A 15,002-nucleotide genomic window follows, 5' to 3' on the forward strand; every position below is an offset into this window, starting at 1 on the left:
TCAAGATTCCGGGAGATGTGGTCGACTCCGCCTCCAATCTCCCTTTCAGTTTCCCGAACACGGACAGTCTCGTGAGAGAATGTTCTCCCTCTGGCATCGAGAACAGAAGATTTTCGGTGGCCTGCGACACTCTCGACGCATGTGGCCATATCCACCACATCGGAAACATTGTGTCTGGAAGGACACTCTCCTCCCTGATGGTGGTTCAGTCCGGTCAGCGGGGCTATTTTCGGCTGGACGGCGGGGTGGCGGTGTTGCAGGTCTGGATCGACCTTCGGACCTGTCTCCAGAAGTCGGACGGTGAGATTCCTGTCGCTGGGATATTGACTCTCTGGACTTGGGTGGCTCTGGGCGGCTTTCCCTCGGCTGGGAAAGTCGTGTCTGGTTGGCTGGTGTCGGCGGCGATTCCCTGTGATCGATTGTTTGGTGAACCTGCTCTCCGGTGTCCATAGGAAAGCCTGCTTGGTATCGGTTCAGTTGACGGGGACTATACGTCAGGTGAGGTTCCTCCACAAAACCTGGTTTGGAGGGTGGCCGGGTGTACTGGCTCATCTGCCACTGGACCAGTTCAAAAACTTTTCCCTTGCGGAGAAGTTCATCATAAGTCTTGGTCTCCTGGAAAGCCAAGGCTTGCTGTAAGGGCGGGATCAACCTCTGTCGGATAAGCCGGATCTGCTCCACCTCGGATGGTTTTGCATAGGTGAGTTTCTGGAACAAGTTCTGCATCCGGGTAACATATAGAAGCAACTTTTCTTCAGGGCCCTGTGTTCGCCTTTTTATTTCCTCCAACAGATTCTCCTCGTAATTAACTGGCAGAAATGCTTTTTTTAGCTGGTTGCTAAAATCCTCCCAGTCCTCGAAAGTACCTCTCCGGGGAATGAACCAATCCCTTGCATCCTTTCTCAGCAATTCATACACTGATTCGAAAACTTGCTCCAGGGACACTTTACGGGATTCAGCCAGTCTCTCCACTTCTTCAAGAAATCCGGTCACACTACCAGTGCCATCAAAGGAGATGTTCCATTTGTGTACCGGAACAGTTGGTACTGTTGATCGAGACTCCGGTTCCGATCTGGCAGGTGTTGTGATAATTGGCCGGTCAGAACTTATCCACGGTGCAGGTAAGTGTGGAAAAGACACCCTTCGTGTGGAATTAACCCATCTACTTTGTGTCGGACCCTCAGGTGTTGTTGTCCCACAGTCCTGTGATTGTGTGAGAGGTATCGCTGGTAATTGTCGTAGTAATGCTCTACATGTCTGCCTTGTCTCATTCATGACCCGTTCTAATGTTGGATTTCTTACAGGTGTACCGGTACGTGAGACATTAACTACAGCAGGAGGATCGACACCATCTCCTAAGTCGATAAGTGATGTCTCAGCCTTTGATAACTTCTCCGGTTGGATCGGTGACATCCCAGGTGAACTGGGCACCTCCTCATCCAAAAGAGACCTCTGACCTCGGTTGGATGTCTGCGGCTGTTCATGATCACTCCTCCTACGCAGCTCCTCCAGTGCCTCCAATGCTTTATCTGTAGTCGCCTTCATTTGTTCAATCAATTGTAACTGTGCTGTGTCTGCGGTGACAATAAAGTTCAGCCTGCCTTGAATGTGTATTAATCTGGTGTAAATTCGCGAAAATTCGTTAGCCGCATTACTATGATTGAAGTTCTGAAGGGATTCCACCAAATCGGTTAGTTTATTTTGACAGATCTCAATCTCGGAGGCGGGATTCAATGATGTTGGGGGTAGTAGAGGTTCATTAGACTGAAGCACTTGTCGTAGCAGACTCCGTTTAGTCATTACAGTACCGGGTATCGATTGTCCCCTCAGTTGTAATTCGAATGTAAGTTCATCACTGAGTAACCGGTTCACATCCATGTTCGACATATTATATTCAACTAAGTCCGATTCAGAACGCACCAAAATCTCACACTCGGTATGTCTTTCACAATCCGTTTAAGTTCTAAGTCCAACCCGGCAAGTTAATCGTTAGCCAACCTATTCACTTAAGTTCGAAGTGGGTATCGGTACACCCCAAACAAAAATTAAGTCTAAGTCCCGGTGTATCAGAAAAAAAGTCTAAGTCCCGGCGCACCAAAAACAATCTAAGTCCCGATGTATCACAAAAAAATTTTCAAAAATTTTAAAGTCCAACGTTACTCGAAAAAAATTACTATCAGTCCCACTAAAGTCCGAAAATATTCGAGAAATGCCGCACACAATCGCAAGTCACCTCGTATAGTCCGAAAAAATTTCCTGAGATTCGAATAGCACCAAAACGCACAGGTTAAACTCCAAACAGTCTTTCAAGTTCAATAGCCAGAAAATAAATCACAATAATTGACTTTCAGTTTTCAGAAAAATCAGAAATAATCGGTAAGTTTCAACAGTACAGGTCAAAAGAAATAGCAAACAGGTAGATAGTTTATCAATAGGTAATAGGTGATTCCCTATTGAACCGATAGGTAAATCACACCTATTAAATTTTACCAATTGCGACAATAAATTTTCAATTTTTCAAAGTCCGGAAATTCACTCACCTTAAATGTGAAATTAAAACAGTTCAATTCAATAAATCAGAAATATGCAATTAGAAATCGGAAATAATTTTCACTGATATAACGGCGGAATAACAGTTCAGATTTCAACAACTCAATACAGTAATCGGCAAAAAGAATAATCACAAATTATTTTCAACGGGTTCAACAGTAGGAAAATTTTCAAAATATAGTCCAATTCAATTCACAGTATAACAGTTCAATATGGAGTGGCAGGGAATAAAACACAGTTCAAGTTTATTTTTCACAGTTTTCCGTTCAAGGAATAGTTACTCACTGTTCTGAGGTTTTACTCACTGTTTCGGGAATTCACTCACTGTCCGGTTATTGTCTCTCACCTCAGTTGTTTCCTGGTAGATTCTGAACGGTCCCTGCTCGGGCGCCATTTTTGTAAGGGGTTCTCCTCGGTGTACTCGAGCGCCAGCTATTCTTTAAGGGAGAATAGCAAACCTACCCTGGCAGCTACTAGCCGGAGACAGGGCTCCCTGGTGTCTAGGGTGTTAGCGACGCACAATGATAGGCAGAATCAACGTATACAACTTTTATTCGTCGAAAAGGGGAACACAAATAGCACTACTACTAAATTTTACAGTGATTCGAAAGACGGACAAGACGGACGGAATAGCACGGGATCCGATCTCAATCGTTATACGGGGTTTAACGGACTTGTTCGCCAGCCAGAACCTGAGACGTACACTTGACGGACAGATATCGGGTCTTCAGCCAGGTGCGGGGATGAAAGACGGCACAGATTCACAACAGCTCACCCCTAGTTGCGCTCTTCGCCCCCTGAGTGTCCACGCCAGCGGGGTTCTTCGATAGCAACTGAAGTGAGCGTCGAAACAACGGGGAAGGGAAGAGGGTTCGCCACTCCAAAGTGCCTCCGCACCCCCTGAGTGTCCACGCCAGCGGGGTGCTTTAGCAATAGGGGTGGAACTTAACCCGGGTTAGGAAGGGATGAAAGGGGGCTGAAGTTCCAATATAAAAGCAAATAACGGCGTGTCGTCTTACCTTTGGCTTGGCCACTTGCACTCACAAGAGAGTAGAAAGAACAGTAGAAAAAAAAAACAAAAGAAAAATAACTTAAAAAAAAACTTCTTCTAAAATTTCCCCCGAAAAGAAAACTAAAACAAAATTAGTGAATTCTCGAAAATACTCGGCGGCTAATCGGTGGTCGAAACTAAATACGGAAAAATCGCAAAACGGCAGCAAGTTAATCATAAGTGAAAATCGTAAGTGAACACACTGAAAATAATTCGTAAGTCGCAAGTGAAGTGGCCTGCGGGGGAACATCTGATTTTATACCCACAGGGGGGGTGCGGAAATCAGATGTGCCCGACAGTCGAAATTCGGTAATTTTGCGTCGATGAAAACGTCTTAATTTCGACTTATCTGTGCTAGCAAACCAAAAAACTCGGTTATCTTCCAATTCAGGATGTTTTATACGGTGCGACATCGTTTTTAGGAAATAAAAACGGTACGGTATGTTTACAATTCCGAACGATGTCGGAATCCTGAATTGGAAATTCGAAAAGATTTCTCGGAAATTAATTCGAAACAAAATTATTTAAAAAGGAAAACTAAAATAATTATTCTAAAATGAGGGAATAGGTTGGAAAACCCATTTTCTCATTACAACGTCTTGTCGAAATATTTTACGACTTATCCATCATGTGGAACAAAACTCAGCTCGCTCTTGAACCAAACTCCCAGGTCTTGAAAACTATCTCCAGTCGCAATGAAATTATTCCCAACGTGATAAGCGAAAGCCAGCGGCTGTGCCCTCCTGGTGAAAATAACTTCAAAACACTTCTTTAAATTCAAAATGAGTCCATTACGCAAGCACCAACTGCGAACCAGCTCCAGACTCGACTGAAGACGTAATTGGTCATTAATTCCAAGTAAGAAATGGATCACGCCTTCATAGTAAGGCCGGTAAATAATAAACGAATCAATTCAGATGCATAACATTCGCAGACAATGAAATCAACGAATGTTACGATCTAAATCGAACTAACAAACTACCATCGCTCGAAGCATTACCAGAAATTTCATTTCGTCGACAAAGAGTAGATGCTCACCATGGTTTCGGTCTTATTTGAATTAATTTGTTTATTACTTACCGGCCTTACTATGAAGGCGTGATCCATTTCTTATTTTCCATGTTTTGTTGCTCTGACGAGGTCAAATAAGACCGAAACCATGGTCAGCATCTACTCTTTGTCGACGAAATGAAATTTCTGGTAATACTTCGAGCGATGGTAGTTTGTTAGTTCGAAATAGATCGTCACATTCGTTGATTTAATTATCTGTGGATATTATGCATCTGAATTAATTTGTTCATTATTTACCTGCCTCACTATGAAGGCGTGATCCATTTCTTATTTTCCATGTCCGCGGCAGATCGGTTACTGCCATGATCCGAACCTTTCCGCGCTTTTTCCCTTGCTTAATTATCGTAATATACGATATCTGCAATATGGGATTAAAGCATATGGATGCATACTGCTATCTTCGCTCTGAGAGTTAGGAAATTGAATTGGGTTGGTTCCCGTTTCTCTGTCAGATATCGGTACGATGTATTTATACCAGAGATATATCTCTGATTTATACATCATACCCGCTACTGAAATGGAATAAAAGGAGCCGGCAATTCATAGCATTTCGTTAGAGAATGAGTTTTGTTGCGCTGACGAGGTCAAATAAGACCGAAACTATAGTCAGCATCTACTCTTTGTCGTCGAAATGAAATTTCTGGTGCTTCGAGCGATGGTAGTTTGTCAGTTCGATTTAGATCGTAACATTCGTTGATTTCATTACCTGCGGATGTTATGCATCTGAATTAATTTGTTTATTAATTCCAAGTACTCTCATGTAAAGCTTCAGATCATCAGCATAGGCTAGAGCCTCACACTTGAGAGAGCATAAAAGGTCATTAATGAATATTATAAACAACAACGGTTCGAGGCTAGATCCCTGAGGAACACCAAATCTGAGCTCATATTCAAAAGATCTGAATCCATTGTAAAATACATAATTAATTCTTCCCCTAAATAGGAGCGAATCAACGTCACAAAATTAGGAGTAAAACTTAAAACCAAATGAAGCCAAGTGAAGAAGTTGAAGAATATATTATTCCTCCTTGGAAAATTTACCCGGCATTTTGGAGACTCCTAAGATAAGACCATACTCAAAGCAGGATGGTATGGATCCTCAGAAACAAAGGGGGAGTCAGAACGAAGAACCGACACCTCAAAACTATTACTCGCCAGAATAAAGTCCAGCAACCGGATATCTTCGTTGGTTCAGTAAAACATCACAAGACCACATCTATCAACGGAACATGATCGGTCAAAAATGCTGCATCTACAATACTGAAAGATGTTTCGTCAGAAGCCGCCAGCAGAACTCCACCGCCACGGGATCTATTAACCCTACTAAACTGTCTATCACATCTTATTACACTTTATCCTGGAGGAAACATTTCACCATCAAAAACCGAATCAGTCGAATCACCCGGCCATGTCTCAGTTATACAGACACGGTTGGATATTGTTGAACGTTATCGTAATTTACCACAGATTACAGAGTAGAATTTACGTTGTTTTCTTGCCTTGCGCATTTAGATTATGTTTTGAAACAGGGGCCTCTTAATTGACATTGAGACGAATTTTTTTTAAGAGAAAAGTAGCAGAAGAGACGAAATGAGTTCCTCAAGAATAATCTATTATAATAACCAAAGTTAAAAGTGTATATCTTCAATTAATGGGCCACATGAAAGGAAGAGTCGAATGAAAATTGAAATTTCCATCCTAGTGTTTAATTCTGAGTACCTATTTCAATCCCATATTGATGATTATGAACTATGTAAATTGTTTTCAATAGGAAATAAAAGGGTTCAATTCGAGCTTTTTTTTATTAAGACTATAATGAAAGTAGAAACATCTAGATTGGACATTGGCTTATGGCTTGATAATAGTAAAGCAGTACATGTGTACTGCTTTACTAACGTTTATGTACACGTTATCTCTACATATCCTCCAGGTGATATTCCAATTTTTTCTTGGTAACTATAGTGGCCACTTATAGGTCCATGTCCATAAATTTTGAAATTATGAAAGCATCACTGTGAACAGGTATTTTTCAATACAGTTTAATCCAACTCCACAAACAAAAATTCCTGTAGATATGCATCCATATAAACGCACATAATCCACAAAAACAGCATAAAATCAACCCAAAAAGCATTAGAAACCTATATCGACAACAAACTTTGACATTTACCGATCATCTGTTGCTTACGCTAATAACGTAAATTCGTATCTTCCATACGACTTAATTCCGAGCCAGATAGCGCAAGACGTTATTCCATTACCGCATAACGTTATTAGCGTACGTCGGCGTTGTACGCTTCTTCCATATCTCTCTTATAGAGAGAGCCACTGTGTACACAGTGAACACCAGGGGGGTGAAACATAGACATATTAAACACATGGACACGGCGTAGAGAGAGAGGTGGTGCGGCCGAAATAAGATAGAGCTAGTATGGGCAAAACATTAGTTTGAACTTTGTATTTATCGAAATTTTCAGAATTTTCTCATCAATTTTAGATCAACTTTGAATGTCGTATCCTTTTTCTATTATGAAAGTAATAATGGTGTCCTCGTAGAGTGCAATTAATAGTACGAAATGAGTTGAAAAGACAGATAAAGTGAAATTTCAGAGGTATAGTAACTTCGAATGTATTAATCGATTTATTATATCATAGTTGAATTATTCATTTCAAATCAATAAATGTATGTCAATTCTTTTCTCATCTAGCTAAAATAATACTCAAGAAGCACTTGAGATTAGAAGAGAAAATTAGGATGCTGATTGTAATGAACAAGAAATCAGAATATTGTGCTGGCTAAAAATGTGCTCAATTGTTTTTATTCAAATCAATTTATTCACAAACTTTTCATGAACTTATCTGTTGTATTTTCCGAGGAATAGTTGCCGAAAGCAAAAATTGTGCTCTTTAGTTCTAATTGGATCATTAAACGCAATCTAAATGATACTAATATTCGTTCAATTTTTTATATTCGATTATAGGTACTTGTTTTTATCTCTAACGGGCGCAAATATACAAATATAGCTCGGAAATTAATACCATCTTGCCCATACTAGCTCCATCTCATGTTGGCCGCACTCGTGGCTATTGAAACTCACTGAAAGGGCGCGTCCATGTGTTTTATAGGTCTATGGGGTGAAACTCCCTCTTCTATGATCCAATCTACAACCAAATATGGCCGACATGAATTTCCGGTTGAAGTGACAGTCAAAACCAAATTAACCTAATTCTTTTGATTGACAACCTGTTGACGTTTCAAAAATCATGTTTTCAATATTCACATTTCATTATTTAACTGAAAAATTACTTCCCTACTACATAACGAGGCGGATTATTTAGGAGATTCTAGTGCAGATTCAAGGAGATGTAACTTACGAACGACCGAATGTTGAATATTATTTTCATCTATTCTGATACTCGAAATTAGGTAGGTTGAGCTATTTTTGATCTCTGAATTTTTTATCATTCCAATTCCAAATGTTATTTACTAAGCTTTCTCTATCTTCATTCTCTTTTCTTTGTTTAAGATATGTTTTCAATTTCGAGATGTACAAGGGAACAAGAAAATTTATCACAATGAAAGAGCCGGCCTGATAATTTAAATAGCTCATTATGTGAATAAATTCAATATAACTAAGCTTTTATAGGGACAGATTTTTGCTGAGGTTTTTATCGTGGTTGTTTTGTATCATACATATATGTGGATGTTACTTGATTTCCATTTCCTCTGCTTATACTGAGATTTTATATGGGAAACAGGTTTTACGATCAACAATTCTATTTCTTCTCAAATACCATATTGTTTGATATATTTCATCCTCAATATGTATTTGCATTAGGCTGACTGATATATAAATGTGCTCCTCTGGAAAATACTGTTTATAGAAATTTCATGAAAAATAAATAAATTGCTGAAATTCTAACTTTGTCCTACCTTGATGTTATTTTTTATGAAATGTAAATTTACAGCTTCTATCATGAATTCCAAATCTGTTTTCAATATTAATGGTAGAAGCTGTAAATTTACAATGAAGGTGAAAACAACTAAAGGTATGTATGTATGTAAGTATAGTACGCCTGTGAATTCAAAATTCCCGCCATTTAATATCTACTTCCACAACCAAATATGGCGGCATATAAATGACATTTGGTGTATATTAGTGTTCTGTGGTGAACACTTATATTAGTGTTCTGTGGTGAACAGCTCAGGCTCAGTCCAAAGAGTAACCAGATTACTCTTTGCTCAGTCCATGTCTCTACGCATAGGTAGATTCCACAGACATATGTTTAATAGGACTATAGTAGATATATGGACCCCAAGGAGATATATATCTCCCTGTATGGACCCTCCATAAGTAGATTCAGAAACTCTGGGTAGATTGCAAAGATATTACAAGGTCTGTAGTGTAGTGGTTAAGGGTTTTAAGTTCGATCCATCCTTCTAGGATGGATCCTCTTGACAATTAAGTGCTACGGACAGTCCGTGCATTGATTCAATTTCGAAAAATTGACAACATCGGTTGAGTCGAGTCGTTCGGAAAGTATCAAAAAACTGAATTATGGGATCACCATTTGGCGGTACATGTCTTCACAGGAAAAGCTACATTCACAATCAATTCACGGGCCGAAGTGCACTTCGGCACGGAAGCTTAGCAGATGGCGTTCTCCGTTACCATTCACAACGAAATTCAAGACAAAATTTCTTGCAAGTTGCAAACTATCACTTCGGCAAGGAATTTCGTGCCGGCTATAGATGATGCTGATGCTTATGTTTTGATCAGTTACATTTTTGATTCATTTGAGTATTTGGTTTCAATATTATTGCGAATGGTGAATTTCGTGCCGAAGTGCACTTCGGCCCGCGAATTGATTGTGAATGCAGCTAAACGTCGGCGTCGTAGGAAAAAACTTGAAGCATTCCTGACTCGTCTTTATATACTTTATTCACACCTGAGAAGGGAGTCACGTTGTGCCGGGACATCCTGTAGGTATATGGTTTGTATATGATTCAGGTTATCAAAGAATTGGTCGGAAAGCTACTGGAAGAAGGCCATCCAACGAAGGTAATCAATATCTTCTATGATATCACGTTTCTAAATGGAAACCATAGAGAAAGGGTTGTCATAGAGAAAGGCTTGTCTCTGATCATTGAACTCTATGGGTTCCCATAGAGTTCAATGTCTCTGATGGAAATAATTGATGTCTTCTTTCCAACATGTGCTAACCTCAGATCAATAAAAAATTTTATTGATCTGTGGTGCTAACCATGGAGCTACCTCCATGGTGCTAACGGATACTACAGCGAGTTGACATACAATTTACATTTTCAACATAGGGGTTCTCTTCTTTCGTAGACCAGGTTCCTTTTTTTTAATACTTCCTGACAAAAAGTGTTCGTCTTAAGCATTGAACTCTATGGGAGTTCCCATAGAGTTCAATGGTCTTAAGGCATGAGTTAGAAAATGTCCATCTACACAAACAGTAAGGTAGCAATCCGGACAGACCTCGTAATATCTTTGGTAGATAGCACCACGGCCGTCTAAAGACGGGGGTTTAGAAGGCCGTGATTGCACTGATTGCAGTGACCAAAGATTATAGACTTTCTCTATGTTATAGAGTTAGGTTAACTCTATAGGAAACTCTAACGATTTGTCAAAATCCAGCTAAGCGTTCGTTGCCGTGATGCTGTGGGGCAGACAAGCTTTTCCCTCCATTTATTCGCATGCTGTTTCAGTGGAGTATTGTGTTTTGTGCATGTTTTTGGAATGAATGTTGTTTCCAACGTTAGATTGAAGTGATTAGACTAAAACTTTCTCAGAAATGCCTCTTTACAGTGATAATAAAAAGCTTTGTGTGCCCCACGGTAACGAACGGTCAGCTGATTTTGACAAATCGTTAGAGTACCCCGTATCTATGGAATACCCTATCAGAGACATTGAACTAAAGAATCAATGATCAGAGACAATCTCTCCCAATGTACCCTATAATCTTTGGCAAAGACCATAGACAAAGACAGTCTCTGGTTAGTTAGGTTAAGTTAGGTTCACTCTCAATCATTGAACTAAAGAAATTTCTTTAGTTCAATGCTCTTAATGCGGGTTCGGCTTTCTGACAGTCCGAGAATTGTTCTAGGACTGCGCAAAACTGTTGCGCTATGGCGAATCCAAAAATCTAGACGCCCTCTGTCGACTGAATTACGAAACTACTTTGTCAGTACTGCAAAGTCGAAACAAGTTTTGTTCCTGATGTTTTTTCTTATCTCACGTTGTCCAACAAAGTATTATATTTATTATTTGGAGAAGTTATATTGGAATTATTGTCTGGGTTTCTGAATATAAATATTGATTCCGAAAAAATATTGGAAATTTATATCAGTGCTTTCAACTGGCAGGAGTTAGGTTAAACGATTTTTCTTTGCGAGAATTTTCTGCTAAATTTAATTGACGATTTAAAAATACAATTTCATAATTTTCATACTTCCAAATGAATGCTTTTTCTCATCTGTAGAACTTGTTCCATGGGCCGAATCATATTTATGTCTCTTGAGATTTCAGTATGAGGAATACCTCTATATCATAACATGGAATTGAAATACTTTGAATTAAAACTTCACAAACTCAGTATATGCTACCTCAACATTATTAGCTAGGTTCAATTCAAGAAAGAATCTGTGAAATAATTAGGATTTTGTATCTAGGTACAGTGGATCACCAATATCATCGCTCGATTTTATTCCACAATTCATCCCTTTCAAATGAAGTAGATATTTCCAAAGAATGTTCATCTTTCTTTACGAAACTAAATCAATCAATTCACTTCCGATATTTGCGATAAATATCTTGATTTACTAGAAAAACTCTGTTAGGCCCGTACATAGAGGAAGGGGAAGATAACGTAAACAACAAGAAAAGTGTGTCCAACATCTCTCTATGTTTTTGTTGACATTTACTGTGCATCTACTCCATGTTTGTTTACGTTTACCCCAATATTTGAATGTTTATTATCGTATTTGTGTTCGATGTAATAGTGTTTCGTGCGTTTTAAGACTTGAGTATCAAGAATTTCGGTGTTGACATGCCAGGAAATTGTGTAATTTGTGGAAAATATGCCGAAAAAGATAGATTCGGATTGGGGTAAACGTAAACAAAAACAAGTTGATGTTGGACACAGAGAGCTATCCTTCGTAGCTGCGCAATGCGGTATCTTCTCTTTCCTTTATCTACGGTTAGGCCGTACAAATATCGAAAAGAGTACTGACAAACGTCAAATTTTGTTTTCGCAGCGCCCTCAACGGTAATTGTATTCGCGAATTAAATCCTGTGCTCAGTTCTAGAGCCATTCACGGACTGTCCGAAAGCCGAACCCGAATACAGCTTCTGGGTGACCACAGATTACTCTGTAATCTGTGTGTGTGACTGTGTGCCAATCTGTGGCCTGTGACGTTGTTTTTGCCGCCAAAACATGTGTAAAGTTAAAAGTTTACCCATTGCAGTTTTTACTACATACAAGGGAATCTCTGTAATATGTGATTATTAACTAACAATGTTACATGACAACTGTCTATCTTATTATCTGTATGTGGTATCAATTTCTGGTTAACCTAGACTTTGGTGGTGTGACGGTTTATTTTGGAATATGGAATATTGTTTTGGAAGTTGTTTAGTTAAACATGTAAGAAATCAGGTAAGATTTTTCTTCCTTTTTTTCACGTCATAAATCTTTATTGTAGGACTTATTGCCGTATTGGCTTATATAAAGCTTTTGGATGTTTCGACTGAGTTATCTATTCTATAACACTTCATTTGTAAGGTCTTTTAATTGATAAAGTGGTTCAAATGTCTAGTTGATACTTTTCACTTGTGCCAAATTTCTGATATTTATATATTATATGAGTTAGTACAGTTCTGATATTTCTTCAGTTCTTCAATTCATTGATATTGATTATTTGGGCTGTCTGAAGTTTACATGAAAAATGTATACCTATTTGATGTGGTTATCACGATGCTTTTTATTAGAATATTTACCATTTACAGGTTCTTCTGTACTAAGAGTTGATGAATTGGATCTGAGAATATTTCATGATGTGAGTATGCAATCATCTTATAATGCTGTATTTCAGGAGCTAATGAGTAAGTAAGATCCACTTATGATTTGTATATTTTCTTCTTAAGCCCATTTGTAACAGCCGAAAATTCTTTGGAGAATTCTCTACAGAATTTTGGCAAGAAAATGACAGAAATTTTTTTTATGCAACTGAACAGCAAATTCTACTGAAAGAACGTATGTAACTGCAGAGAATTCTCAGTGTATGAAATCACAAGTAAATTCTGTAGAAAATTTTCGGCTATTGCAAACAGGCTTTAAATGAAATATTCACTCCTTTTGTGAAAGCATTGATGGCTACTGAAAGTGGTTTACCTGGCTTCTATCTCCATTTCCAATACTCAATTGGTTCAATTTACTGAAAACAAATCCACATCTAATAGGCTAATAGTAAATTGTAAGTCTTTTTGGTTACAGCTTGTTCTGTTCAAAAGTTAAAAAATCTTCCTTCACGTTCAGATCTGTCTGTGACTGATGTTGGATTTTGCTGCGAAGGAAATGCTCTATTTGCACATAGAGGATTCAGATTTGCCTTTAAGAAAATGTACATTTTCAAAGATATCAGGATGTTTTAACATTGATACTACAATTATTTTTATTTCGACTGAGTTGGGTCTACAACTTCTGGTTTATATGGAAATGGCTGTATTTTTCAAATTTCTTGCAGTCTGTAGATGTGATGTATATCTCAGCATATTTGAATTCTATGTTGATACAATATCAGACAACATGTAAACAAAAAAAAATCAAGGAAAACCCATAGGATCTATCCTGAAGTGTTTGAAAGAAGCTTTAACACATGCAGTATTAAAATTTAATTACATGAAAATGTACATACATATATGTATATGATGAAAATATTTATATGTATATTTTGCAATGTGCTATTTTTCCCCGATAGATCCTATGTCCTAAATATCACAGTACTTTAGATATGTTATTATTTAGTTTTTTGAATCACCCAGAATCTTGCTTTTAAACTGTCATAATTTTTTATAACTCATGTTTGTATTCTGCAATGTATCCTTATTCTAAATCAATTATTACATGATCCAATGGGCAAGTTTCCTAAAACTCCAAAATCGAATTTAATATTATTTATGGAAACCCTTTTCCATTAGTTATCCAACACCTGAAAGATTCGCTTCAAATTTCAGAAATTTCAGAAATACACCCTTTGAAACTTAGTAAACATTCGAATATGTGAAAGCTTGTGACGTAGAATGCCTTTACTAAAGTCTAGTAATTTTTGTTAATTCGACAACAGCGGAACCGATCAAGAAGATATCCACAGATTGCATAAAATTGTTTCTGTAATCCGTGTCTATACTTTCTTAAAACCTATGGAGAGTAGAGAGAAGGAGAACGATCGACGTACTAAAAATGTGTCCCCGAAAACGGGAAACGTACGATAGGTGTCGCTGCGATTGCAGCGGGTGTCCATAAAGAGTGGGGATTCAAGCGTCAATTTGAAATGAACAGCCTTCATTTTATTTTAGGTTATGTGTCATCGTGGTTTTTCTGATGATTTTTCAAATACCTTTCTTCAAATCTATATTAAATATGAGTTCTCTGAATTATATGCAATAAAATGCAAGTCGAAATCAATGAAATTCAAAAGAAATCACTGATCAAAAAAATTGTACCTACTTTTGTTTATCATTGTTTATTGAAAGCAGCTATGTTAGTTTGTTTTTCCGTAATCTTCAAAATTATATAAATCCGTAGTGAGGAGTAGTACACATCAAGACAACAAAAGGTAGCAGTCTCAGATTTATCACTTAGGTATTAGAGTAGATTCTTTTGCCAATACTCAGCTGAGCACCGATATAAACCATATATTATGTTATGCCAACAAAATTCTTCAGGTATTAGAGTAGATTCTTTTGCCAATACTCAGCTGAGAACCGATATAAACCATATATTATGTTATGCCAACAAAATTCTTCAAGAATATTTACTTCTGAACCATGTAGTTTTATTGGTTAGATATTCCTATTCAGAAGAGTCAACTTCTCACGAGGGATGACAATTTCGATTTCGTTTATAATGAATCCATCATCTTTTTGATATCTTCATCGCAAAAGTGCTCTCGACACACAAATTGATTCGGAGTTGATTCTTGAGATAAGGTTTTTTTCAATTTCCTCTCAAAAATGCTCTCGGAAATTTTATCTCTTCTCCTTTTCTTTCCGATGCCAAAACACTCTTATACTAGCGCACGCTT

The 15,002-nt window shown here is 38.0% G+C and overlaps 2 long non-coding RNA genes across 2 annotated transcripts; one reads left to right on the plus strand and one right to left on the minus strand.

Moving 5' to 3' along the window:
* Positions 1–8,249: 8,249 nt before the first annotated feature.
* LOC123317298 lies at positions 8,250–8,792 on the minus strand. Its single transcript, XR_006538156.1, has 2 exons — positions 8,607–8,792; positions 8,250–8,537 (listed from the first exon to the last, which is right to left on the minus strand). It is a non-coding gene; the product is annotated as an uncharacterized LOC123317298 (long non-coding RNA).
* A 3,315-nt stretch (positions 8,793–12,107) lies between these two features.
* LOC123317424 lies at positions 12,108–13,704 on the plus strand. Its single transcript, XR_006538166.1, has 2 exons — positions 12,108–12,355; positions 12,706–13,704. It is a non-coding gene; the product is annotated as an uncharacterized LOC123317424 (long non-coding RNA).
* The last annotated feature ends 1,298 nt before the right edge of the window (positions 13,705–15,002 follow it).

The sequence above is a fragment of the Coccinella septempunctata genome, chromosome 7 (assembly GCF_907165205.1).
Source record: "Coccinella septempunctata chromosome 7, icCocSept1.1, whole genome shotgun sequence".
Taxonomy (NCBI): domain Eukaryota; kingdom Metazoa; phylum Arthropoda; class Insecta; order Coleoptera; family Coccinellidae; genus Coccinella; species Coccinella septempunctata.